Genomic DNA, 12,924 nt, shown 5'->3' on the forward strand with positions numbered 1-12,924 from the left:
CAAACTGCGGGAGGCAGTGGAAGACTGGAGTGCCTGGCGTGCTCTGGTCCATGGGGTCACGAAGAGTCGGACATGACTAAACGACTAAACAACAACATAGGTTTGAAAAACAACATGTCTTCAGATGTTCTTGATCTCTCAGATTTGTTAGCTGATTCCTGTGATTAGCCACACCACCAATCTCTCTGCCCTTATCAAATGATCCCTTGATGGTTTCTAGATATCATGTAATGGTAAAGTTCTCTACTTCCTATTCTAACTCTCAAAAATATGTTCATCATACACTTCCAGGGATGTATGGCTGTGAAGGGAGGCTCAACAAAATGTTTCGAAATTGTTGAACCAAAATACAGCATGGTTATCTGTGTTCAGGTAAAATGTAAATTTTCAATGCAGTAATAAAACTTTCAAAGCATCACAGCGTTATTTGGTGGAATATCACATTTGCTGTACAACAGAGTGCTTAGCTTTGCCACTGAGCTATTGAGAAAGTGAATGAGTGGATTAAGTATGTCACATCCAATAGATTTATATTTAGCCTTCCTGTCTAAAGTTCCAAAATGAATGTTCTGGAATTGATTTGAATGAAGAGTTGGAATAAGCATTGGTACTATTATCCTTTTTGTAACATTCTTTCAAATCAAGGACAAGACAGATACCAGTGCTTAGCCACAAGAATCTTTAATGGAAATCAATTGGTTCTTTTCTGTTAAAGATCACCAACGTATAACTTTTCAACAAACGTAGTTAGCACAAAATTATGAGTTTGGCCTCCATGTCCTAATGATGGGAGAACAAAAGTCACCTTTGGTCTCTTAGTGACTTATTCCATTTTTAGCCATTTCTTGATACCTATGGTAAGAAGAGTTTTAATCCGAAACACCATCTCCCCTGTAGCTACAATTACTGGGATGGGCCATAGCTTATTGCTATCAGGTGTAATCTAAACAGCCTCAGCCCAGTATACCTGAAGGGGTGTCTCCACCCCCATCGTTCGGCCCGGACACTGAGGTCCAGCATCGAGAGCCTTCTGGTGGTTCCCTCACTACAAGAAGTGAAGTTACAGGGAGCCGGGCAGAGGGCCTTCTCAGTAGTGGAACACCCTCTCATCAGATGTCAAAGAAATAAACAACTATTGGACTTTTAGAAGACAGCTGAAGATAGCCCTGTTTAGGGAAGCTTTTAATATTTGAAGAATCATTGTGTTTTAATATTCTGCTGGAAGCCACCCAGAGTGGCTGGGGAAACCCAGCCAGATGGGTGGGGTATAAATAAATAAATAAATAAATAAATAAATAAATAAAAATAATTTCTAGTATCTCAAGGTACAGCGATCCTGTAGAGCTGCTGCCAGTTGGTATACTGAGCTACACTGACCAATGGTTTGACTTCTTAGAAACTGTGAGAAATCAAAATGGACAAATCTGTCCATCTCTATATAGGAAATATTCTCTATATCAGAAAAATAGAATTTATCTCCATGTAGGAAAAAGCAAACGTATGAAGCATACTCCTCAACTGTCCTGGTTTTGGGTGCTGTCTTCTCGCACAAGATTGTAGCCCCGAAGGACACACATTTTTTGGCAGCATGCTCTAGCATGGGTCATGTGTCTTGCGTGGGAGTGCAGCCCATGCATCCCAGTTTTCCTCTGGGACATGTTGGAAGATATGATGAAGTGGTGCTGCTACTGAGGAATGTTTCAGGTTTTATATACAGTGGACGCTCGGGTTGCGAACACAATCCGTGCGGGAGACACGTTCACAACCCACAGCACTGTGTCTGCACACACACGGGTTGCGATTTGGCGCTTCTGCGCATGCACAAGTGCTGAAACCCGGAAGTAACCTGTTCCGGTACTTCCGGGTTTCGGCGCATACATAACCCGAAAACATGCAACCTGAAGTGTCTGTAACCCGAGGTATGACTGCAGTTGCAAACATGTGCTGTACTTCTGACAGTCAGTTTTTGGGAATAAACAACACAGAACAGATATTCTACCATACAGTTATACTTTGGTTTTTGAATGCCTTGTGACTCGAACATTTTGGCTCCCGAATGCCACAAACCTGGAAGCAGGGGCGTATGAAGGGGGGCGGAGGGGGTGGGCTGCCCCAGGCACTGCCCTGGGGGGTGACAAGATGGCCTTTCCCCAGCTGTAGAGCGGCGGAGGGCCCGCACGCAGTCAGTGTGGGCACTGCTTGTGGCGCATCCACACGCCGTCTGTACAGGCTGCCGCTTGCATGGCAACTGTATGGGCTGCAGTGCATGTGCAGTCCATACGGACATCGCACAAGCGTCACTGGGCAGTTCACCCCACCCTTTGGTGTTCCACCCTGGGTGATGGAGAGGGTTCCTCCACCAAGTGCCCGGAAGTCAGTGTTCTTTTGCAAACGTTCTATGGAACCTGAACGTCCAACGCGGTTCCGTGGCTTCCGATTGGCTGCAGGAGCTTCCTGCAACCAATCAGAAGCCGCGCCTTGGTTTCCAAATGTTTTGGAAGTTGAACAGACTTCCAGAACGGATTCTGTTCGACTTCCGAGGTACGGCTGTACATTGCTTGTTTCCTTCCTACAAGCATCAGGATACATTGTTTGATAGAGCACTCTAATCTTCATGTGTTGTGAGTTAGGGAGGTTCACCTTTACATATGAACTCCTTCAAATATATCCTCTATCATCCAGCTGTATCGCTGTCTTGTTTTAGGAAGTACAAATTAAATTTGCCTTTAAATGGGAACTGATCCAAAATTGTCCAATCATCCCACATTTTCCTTGTTTTTCTATCCATAGCATCTTCTGCCTTTGTTGCCCTCTCCTTTCTTGAAATTTATATTGTTAGCTCCTTTAGGCAGGCTTGGTCTTTCTGGCTGATGGTTTTGATGCCATTGCTACTCGTTCATACTGCAATGTGTTGAAGGGAGCTGACATCTGAAGATCCTATAGTAGTTACTCCAACCTTCTGTCTTTCTCAGGGGTAAGAAAATGAGTAAAGCGGATCACTTCCAGAGTCAGAATGTGGAACAGCAGAGAATTGTAGCAACCTGGTGTTGCTCCTATAATCTGAAGCCTTGATAAAATGATTCCTCTTAGGCCAGGTAGCAATTGTCCCAAGCAACTTCAGTAACTTGAATTCAGTCACATCTATAGTCAAGAAGTATTTTTTAGACCGGTTCCACAAACATTAATCCACCTGGGGTTTTTACAAAGATGACACATTTCTTGTGCTTAGTAGATTTTCATTTGCTCTCTTCCTAATCTCCTTTGATGGAAGGTGTGTGGCCTTTGGCATTGAGTTCATTCTGTATCAGGGAAAGAAAACATCCTTGCATGGTTGTACTCATCTGATGACTGGATGCCGAACTAGGATAACACCGGACCAGATTGCTTTTTGTTTGTTTGTGAAGACCATTCTTACAGAAAATGGCATATTTAAGAACTGCTCAGGCCATGATAGAATTCTCCCTCAGCTGATTTTGTGCATATCCATTTCCTACACCAATAGCCACTAAATGTGAAGATTGCAAATATAAGTATCAGATACAACAGAACTAGTCCAATCAGTTATTGAATTGCTGGAAATACTTTGAGTAATAGCTGAGCAGTCTTCATTCTTGATAAGAATGGAACACCACTTAATATGGCAATTGGAAGCACATAACTTGACTGCTACAGGAATGTTTTTGGAGTGTGTGTGTGTTTTACCAGCTCCAGACTCCTCTGAACAGCATGCCTCATGAGTAACAGATAACACTGAGTAACAGATAACACTGGCTTAACTGACAACCCACATAAATATATTCTGGGAATGTCAAGAAATGAGGTTCAGAACCACCCAAGATATTTTGTGACCCTCATCAAAACTCATATGGGCTCTCTCCAAATTCATTAGATCTTTCAGCTGAGCAGCACTAATCATTTCACTTTAGGTGAAATTCAATGATAACTCTGTATTTAAATTTACAGATAGGTAGCCGTGTTGGTCTGCCATAGTCAAAATAAAAAAAATCCTTCCAGTAGCACCTTTAAGACCAACTAAGTTAGTTCTTGGTATGAGCTTTCGTGTGCAAGCACACTTCTTCAGATACAGATGTGTATCTGAAGAAGTGTGCTTGCACACGAAAGCTCATACCAAGAACTAACTTAGTTGGTCTTAAAGGTGCTACTGGAAGGATTTTTTTTATTCTGTATTTAAATGTGGTGCAAAAATATCCATGGGGAATCAGTTTTGAGCAACATTGCTGTGATATAATTGCTTCTTGCACAATGGCGAATTGAGGGAGCAGACCATGGTTTGAAGAATTATATAAATCAGCCCACAGCACTCCCCCATTTTTTGTATTACAGTAGTCTAAGAGCTAGTAGATACATTTAAAGAAGTAGAGAAATAAAATTTATGATTCGCATTTATTTCTCCATGTGAACAGGTCCCATCACAACAATTATTCCAGAATGTTACACATAATAATGATGATGATAATAATAGCATCTTCTTGACACATTTTCATCTTTCCTTCCTTGCAATAGAATGCTTATCTGAGATTCATGTGAACTGATCCTGAAATGTATGCATGAGAATGATCCTCCTTTACCTTGCTAACTTGGAGGGTCCTGCTTTGCAGTGCAGTCAGAGACAGATGCGTTCCCCTGATTTATGGCAGTAATTTAGCTTTGTTCTGCAACATGACTTAGAAAGTTCTGTCAGAATTACTGGTTTTATTTTCAGTTGGCTAACTTAGTTGTTCATTAGGGCTCAGTGCTTAAAGGTGACCCAAAGGGTTGTTATTTTTTAGCTGCATTAATTCCAGACCCATGTCTTCAAATTGCCAGTGATGTGTTTAAAGCATCTTCTGTGAAAATGTCTGTTTGTAATACGGGGAACAGACAGTAAGGGAGCCTCCCCTCTTTTCCCTATGGAAAATAGCCATGGTGGAATAATTTCCCCTCTACTAGGCTAAGAAACTAAAGAGGCAACAACCTCCGCTTCCAAAATACTGGAAAAATGTGTCTAATTTGAGGGTGCACAGCAGGTACATTGACATTTACTGGTAGAGAACTTTCAGTAGATCAGTCAGATTTTCTGACTCCTAACTGCTTAACAACAGCTGAATTCAAATAACCTCCCACTGCACAGAGACTTCTGCCCCAAATGCCTAACTGTTGAACCGAAAAAAGCTGAGTAATCTAGAGGTATATTTTATGCATAGAAGGACGGTGAGCTCCATTCATTTCTGTGCTGAGAACAAATTTCTGGGCTCAGAATTCTTTGATTCTAACTAAATGTATTTTATTCCTGGCTCTGGTTGGTAGATCTGGGGTTTCTGGGAGAAAACAAATCAGATCTCCACAGCCAGATCTTTGCCCACCCCTGGTCCAAATCACAATTTAGCCAAGAAAATACACGGCTTACAAAGACCCTCTACTACATGTTTTTAAGATGTTGCTGTTGTTTTATCACTTGTTTGCCGCCCTGGCATGGCAGGCCCAAGACACCAAAAGTACTGCAGATTGCTATATGGGCATCTTTAAGTAAAATCACCTCAGCTAAAGGTAGGCACTTGGAATAACAATACGCTTCGGCTCCATTCTGCAGGCAGCAAAGTCACACCTCTTCTCCTTTGACTGCTGTGAAAGGAAGAGGACATTACACAACAAATTCCCCTCACTAGGCTGAATATCCAGACTCAGAAAGCCAGTTAAAACACAGAAGTTATCCTTAACTGCAATGCCAAAAAAATAAAATAAAAATTGCTTCTATCCAATATCAGTGGGAGGATATAATAGCCATGCTGTTTTTCAGACCTAAACTTCAGAGCTGGATCAAAAAGCTTTCATTTTCTCTTGAACTGTTAACAGTTGGTAACAAAAGATCTGAAAACTCCTGCAAGATTAAATTTGTGTTAAGATGAACTGAACTATTCTGTATATCTACCCACCTGCACTGTATTATACCTTCTCTTATGTTTGCTATGCCCAGATATTAGACAATCTAAATAAGTTATCCATAAAGATAAATAATAATTTATAATCAATTATCTGCGGAAGGAAATCATTGTATATTATTAGTAAGCTGTTCATAATATTTGAACTTCTAGGTACTAAACACAAAACTGTTTGGTTTTTCCCTCTGAATATTTTAGCATACTACTTTCATTCCCACATCCTCACTAATCAGTCACATGTGGTTGAAACTCTTTCAGGAATTCCCTTGGTGTAACAGGATGAAGCAATAGATTGCCATTACTGGATATTGCATATAAAATGGGATATAAGATTTCGGCAACTATGGATGAAGACCTTGTAATGGCTAAACATAGAATTTTATTGCTACCTCATCTACTTCTTGAATTCTTCTTAGTCCCTATTGCTGCTGCTGCTGTTGTTGTTGTTAAAATTTATATACCATCTTTCATCTGAAGATCACAGGGCAGTTTACAATATAAAAACACAAAAATACATAACATAATAACAAACAAAAACAATACCCCCCCCCAACAGAGTTTAAAAGGTCATAGTTTGTTCAATTACTCAAAGGCCTGGGAGACTAGGAATGTCTTTGCCTGGAGACAAAATATACCGTATTTTTCGCTCTATTGGACGCACCGGACCATAGGACGCACCGGACCATAGGAGGGGGAGAACAGGAAAAAAAATTAATGAAGGCACCAGGTGAGCCTCCATTGGGAGGGCATTCCACAAGCAGGGAACCACTGCAGAAAAGGACTGTTCTCGTGTTGCCACCCTTTGGACCTCTCACGGAGGAAGCACACAAAGAAGGGCTTCAGATGATGATCACAGTCTATTTTGTACCTTAAAACAATTAGGATGTAGTCTAGTGGTGTGTGTCCTGCTTTGCATAGTTTTAAAAAACTTTGCAGCTTCACAGGAAATGGTCTAGATGAACTTTAAGTAGGGATGGATGAATCTGTCATATGGAAGATGTCAGGTGGGGGAAGGCTGACATAAATAATAGCTTTTGTTCCAGCTTTTGATGTGGGTCACCTCAATCCTGTCAGTTTCCCCATAACTATTTGCCGCATTTCAAACCTCAACAATGCACACTTATTTGTAGAGTGTAGCTACACTTGTAAATTTCAATAGCACACTGATTGAGGTCCCTGCAGCCTGTGTTTTCCCCCCCACAAAGTATTTTGTTATACATCCCCTGGGGAGTTCTTGGCGGATATATTGCATTACTGCTCTGTCACTATTTTGTAGTGATCCCCACAAAATGCTCTCCAGTACTTTCCCCAATGCTACTAAGAGTCTGAATCTAATCAGAATCAGAAATATTGAAAATGAACCGCCATGGAGACAGGAGCATATTGTTATTTCCAGAGGGTGGGAGGGAAGTCTGAGGCACAGAGGTAAATTTAAAGTTGGAAAAAATGTCTCTAACATATTCCCGATATCTAAATCTCATGTATTATGAATCTGCCATTTCATTTCCAGCAATTGTTTATGGTAGCATCGAGAAGGGTTTGCCTTCATGTCTTGTGGAGGGGGGGGGGAGGCATAAAATGGAATGTTCAAATAATAGTCTTGTGACCCCAATATCTGAACTGTGCAAGATTCCAGATGTTCCAGGCGCTTACCCAGGGTTTGGTTTCCTCGGAATGAGAGACAGTGGAGACTGTGGTGTCTTTAGGATTTATGGTTTATTTAAACATATATACAACCTGAGCAAGGGGACGCAGGTGGCACTGTGGTCTAAACCATTGAGCATCTTGGGCTTGCCAATCAGCGGCAAAGGAGGAGGAGGAGGAAGGAGCAGCCCAAAAGGACCCTCACTCGAGTATAAGCCAAGGGGGGCTTTTTTGGCATAAAAAATGTACTCGAGTATATACGGTATGTTATTATTAAAATCAATAGTTTTTTATCTAGAATTGCATGGTGGCTTAATAAACACGTCCTACTTGTTGAGTCTAACTATTTAATCTGAATCCCCCCAAACCGCCCATTTCCCATAAGTATAGTGGTACCTCAGGTTACATACACTTCAGGTTACATACGCTTCAGGTTACAGACTCTGCTAACCCAGAAATAGTGCTTCAGGTTAAGAACTTTGCTTCAGGATGAGAACAGAAATCGTGCTCCGGCAGCACGGCGCAGCAGGAGGCCCCATTAGCTAAAGTGGTGCTTCAGGTTAAGAACAGTTTCAGGTTAAGAACGGACCTCCAGAACGAATTAAGTACTTAACCCGAGGTACCACTGTACAAAGAGCTGGTGATTTCTTCATGTCTTAAATGATCACAAATGATAAAATAGTGTGTCAAAATGAAAGCAGGCTGAAATTCTACAATTCCTTCTCTTCAAGGTTCTTGAAGCCTATCACATATTCTGCTTCTTCTATAGTGGTTCTCTGGAGTCAATGAATATTGTTATTTCCTCTTCAGAATGGCCATGGGACGTAGTCTGCAAGTTAAAACATTGCCAGAAGATCCTTTTTTTAAAAAAAAAAAAATCTGTTGATAAAAAGAAACACATTTTATCAGCAACATGCATCATGGTGTGTCCTGTCTAGCTTTGCAGAAGGGTATAACATCTGACAGTGACTCACAGGGTAACATAGATTAATGGATCTGCTTTTTGCACCAAGGCTGTCACAAAGGGTGCTATTACTGGAAAACACAGCTGACTCCTTTTACTCCTCTTTGTCATCATCATAGTGAGAAAGTGAGGAGGAAAAGGAAACATCTGTGACCAGCTCACTAATGGACTACCAGAGCGCCTATTTATATGCTGCAATTGTTCACTGTGGAAATGTGTTTCTGTAATGAAAGTTTATTATTTAATTTAGGAATCTTTATTTTGTTTTGCACATATCAAAACAATCCCCAAAATTCTTCTCACACATTTTTTCAATGAACATGGACGGAACATATGTAGAAGTCTCTCCTCTCACAGTATAATTCCCCTAATAGCATCCAGTGTTTCTGGAAGATGTTGTGTCCAGAATAGATTCACCAGTGCTTTTTTCTAGAACTCACCATGAACACCTCCCCTGTTCTCTTATAATGGCAATGGTGCCCACCTCAGAGGTGCCAGAACTGAGTTCTGGTGAGTTCTGACTGAAAGAAAAAAGCCCTGGGATTCACACCAAAGTGAAAAAAGATGTCACTATTCCATCAGGAGCCATCTTGGGTTGCAGTCAGTACTTACATGATAGCTAAACTATGCTGGTTTTGTGCCAAACATTCCTGTTTGGTTATATTTGCAGTAAGCAGTTAAAAAACTAGCAAGCAGAAGAAGAGGATGAGGATGAGGAGGAGGAGGAGGAGGAGGAGTTTGGACTTGATATCCCACCTTTCACTCCCCTTAAGGAGTCTCAAAGCGGCTAACAATCTCCTTTCCCTTCCTCCCCCGCAACAAACACTCTGTGAGGTGAGTGGGGCTGAGAGACATCAGAGAAGTGTGACTAGCCCAAGGTCACCCAGCAGCTGCATCTGGAGGAGCAGGGAAGCGAACCCGGTTCACCAGATTATGAGTCCACCACTCTTAACCACTACACCATGCTGGTACAAACAGTAAATGTGCAATATTCAGAGGCATTATGACAGTAACATGTATTGATGGCATGAGTCGATCCCAGAGAATATATAACCATTGTACCTTCTTAAGAGCATAGGGTGACATTGTTTCCCATTTTACAGAGGACAACCCTCCATTTGCAAGCATCCTCTATTTGAAAGGCTATCTAATCCAAGATTCAGTTTAAAGATAAATAACCTTAAGAAGATTTCCTTATGCAGTTACCATGCGGGCAGCAGGTACAGGTCACTGGGCCCCAGACTTTCCCAATATGAAGAGACTTACTGTCTTTCCATTTAAATTATGTGATTTGTTTCTAGAAGTTCATATTTACATATAGCATAGCATGCATGCATTTTTGCAAATTGGCATGCTCTTTCATCTTCGTTTGATGTGATGCATTTCCTCTTCTTTGACAAAGCACAAGTGTCCATCCTGAAATGGCACCAGCTGCCTCTTTGCCGCTAGATTCAGTCTGAGGTGTGGATAGCAATGTCAACACAAAATGAGAGTGAGCCAATGGCAGTTGTTGATGGTGTGGTGAGAGACTGCCAGTCATCTGATTTCTTGTTGACAGTGCCGGATTTACGTATAAGCTAAACAAGCTATAGCTTAGGGCCCCACTCTCTTGGGGGCCCCAAATTTTTTTAAAGGGGGGAACTGGATACTTCTTAATTGTATTTCAGTTCAACAATTACTTTGATAAAATACATATTTTGTTATGTGCAAATGGCTTTAGATAACTATTAGGTTATAGCATATATTCAACACAAAAAACATCAACAATTTGTTGTTGACAAAGGACAGCTGGACATATAAAGGACCCTATTACCTTCAGTAGCTTAGGGCCTCATCAAACCCCTAAATCCGTCCCTGTTTGTTGATCATGTCACTGCTGCTTACTAGGAGGTAGCAGAGGAAGCATGAGGTAGGCGCAGTGTAAACACACCAGCAGAGCTAATCCAGCACTCTTGCGCTTGTACTGCACCAACCTCCTTGTTGCCTTGCCCCTCTACCTCCTGGTAAGCAGCAATGACACAACCAACTGGTGGTCAGGCAAATAGCAGTGTCCCAACATGTCTTCTGCTACTTACTACTAGTTGATATAATCAGAGGAAGCGGCCACGTACCATAGGATGGTCCATGAGAGCCCTACTTTGTATTTCTTTTCATAGACATATTAAATCTTTATTCAAATTGACAGTTACGGACGCCATGTGATATAATTTTCCTTCTATGTATAATCTTGTGAGCAAGATTTATAATTTTATATTCTTTAAATGCATTTTTTATTGTTAGCTGCTTTGGGCTTCTGACAAGAAGAAGGAAGGGGATATAATTATATACAAATTAGCATGAATAATAAACTCTATTCAACCAGGAACGTTTCAACCTGGGCTAACACTTCTGGGTGCGATACTTGCTTGCAAATGGCAAAGAGCCATCAAATTTTGATGAAACATTTAGAAACAACTCAATTAAGCTGTATGCCAATTTGAAGGAGTAGACACGGAAAGGATCACAGCCACCTCTGAAACAAAATACCCTAAAGTAATTAGTAGCAGCTTATCTAGTGAATTGATTCTCTTCATTTTGACTCCATCCCTATTTATTTCCATCATATAGACCATGCAGACCCACTTAACACAAGGGTAGAGGTTATTCTTATCGCCTGTATTGAGGATGAGTGACTGTGATGGCCTGGGACTCGGGCTCAGACTCGGAACCAGAGGAGTCTCAGTCTGCACTGGATCCTCTGCCTCAGGTGGCATCTGAATCTAGTCTGGAGCCTGATTCTGAAGAGCCCCAGTCTGCACAGGTTCCCCTGCAACAAGCACCAACTGGGCCGAGTCAGGGGCCTGAGCCCGCACTGGCTCCAGATGCGGGGATTACCTCGTTGCCCTCAGCTGGGCAATCACTTACAGCAGCTCCACTACCAGTTGGGTCAGGAGAGGCGGAGGCGGCCTTTGGGTCTAGTAACCCACCGATATCTCCCGAGCGGCAGAGACTTAGGTCAGAGAGAAGGAGAGACCTGAGTACTCGCAGGAGGAGTGCTCGCCTTCAGGCGAGAGAGGGAGGTGAGTCACCGGGGGATCGGGACAGGCCGTTACCCCGCCAGAGATAAAAAGCTGTTGGACCCTGCCCCAGGTTGCGGGAGCAACATTGCTGTTTGCAAGAACCTGCCTAAGACCCAGTGCCTGACTTAGCCTGGTTTCCTGCCTTGGCCCTGTCGGATTGATGCTTCACAAAATCCTTGGATTCGGGACCGGACCTGGACCGCGTTGCTTGGGTTAACCCCCGGGCCCAGCACAGTGACCACCACTCCCAAAACAAATCAAAGCAAAATTCCATCAGTCAGCCTGCACCGTATTCCACCTGAGCAGCATCAAGTGACTGCCACTGAACTTTGCTGAACTTTGCTTGAAGAGACTTTTAGCATACTACAACTGCCAAAATACATACATTTACTAGAATTGAGGTTGTCTTGAGCTTGGTTTTCACCAGCGGCAGTCAGGGCCTAAGTGGGTTGCGTATGGTCGACACATCCTAAAGGACCAAATATTTGGATGCTATTGTTCTTTGCCATACAAGATATTGCAAAACTCCTAGTCCTACCTCTGAGCGCTTCTCTACTTGGAAGACAAGCACTGTTAAATAACATGTCACCCTGAACACTGGAATATACCCCAGGGCATATTTATCACCTGATTCAGATCACATCATTAAGAATCTGGCTATCTGTTAGGTTTGGGAGTCAGGCTAAGGTCTTCAAACTTTATGTATGATGAAATGTGAAGTGCTATTTTTTCTAGAAAAAGAAGTGCCGGAACTCAACATGAACACTTCCCTCGTTCTGTTAGAATGGGAATGGCGCCCACCTATGAGGGGCCAGAACTGAGTTGGGGGAAAAGCCCTGGTGATAACCATGAAAGCACACACATATAACTAGACAAAAATAATGTAAGCCATACTAAAAGGGTTGCTGAGTTGCATGTTGTTTCCTTGAACAGAGTTAATTCTACTGACAAGAGAGCCCTGTGTCTTCTGTGATGACCTGAGTCTGAGATCATGACATCATGTGCATATACTACCACCTCGTGTCCCATTCTTCTGCCATTCCTCCCCACCATCATCCTGAATGTACCACAATTGGGAGCAGGGTCAAAGGTTTGGATCAACTCTAATTTTATTACATTGTTACTTTATTGCAATGGGTCAAGCATTGCCCTCCTTCTTTCCCTTCAGTGAAATTTCTACTGCGGGTAATTTTCCCCCATGTAACACCAAACCACACATCTTATCATTAACCCGTCAGCAATAACTGAAATGATACAATATGCAAGAGTTATTTCAATTAACCTTTTTTTCTCTGTGGCTTGACAGGGCCCATTGTAT

Source organism: Podarcis pityusensis (assembly GCF_964106645.2).
Source record: "Podarcis pityusensis genome assembly, chromosome: 10".
Taxonomy (NCBI): domain Eukaryota; kingdom Metazoa; phylum Chordata; class Lepidosauria; order Squamata; family Lacertidae; genus Podarcis; species Podarcis pityusensis.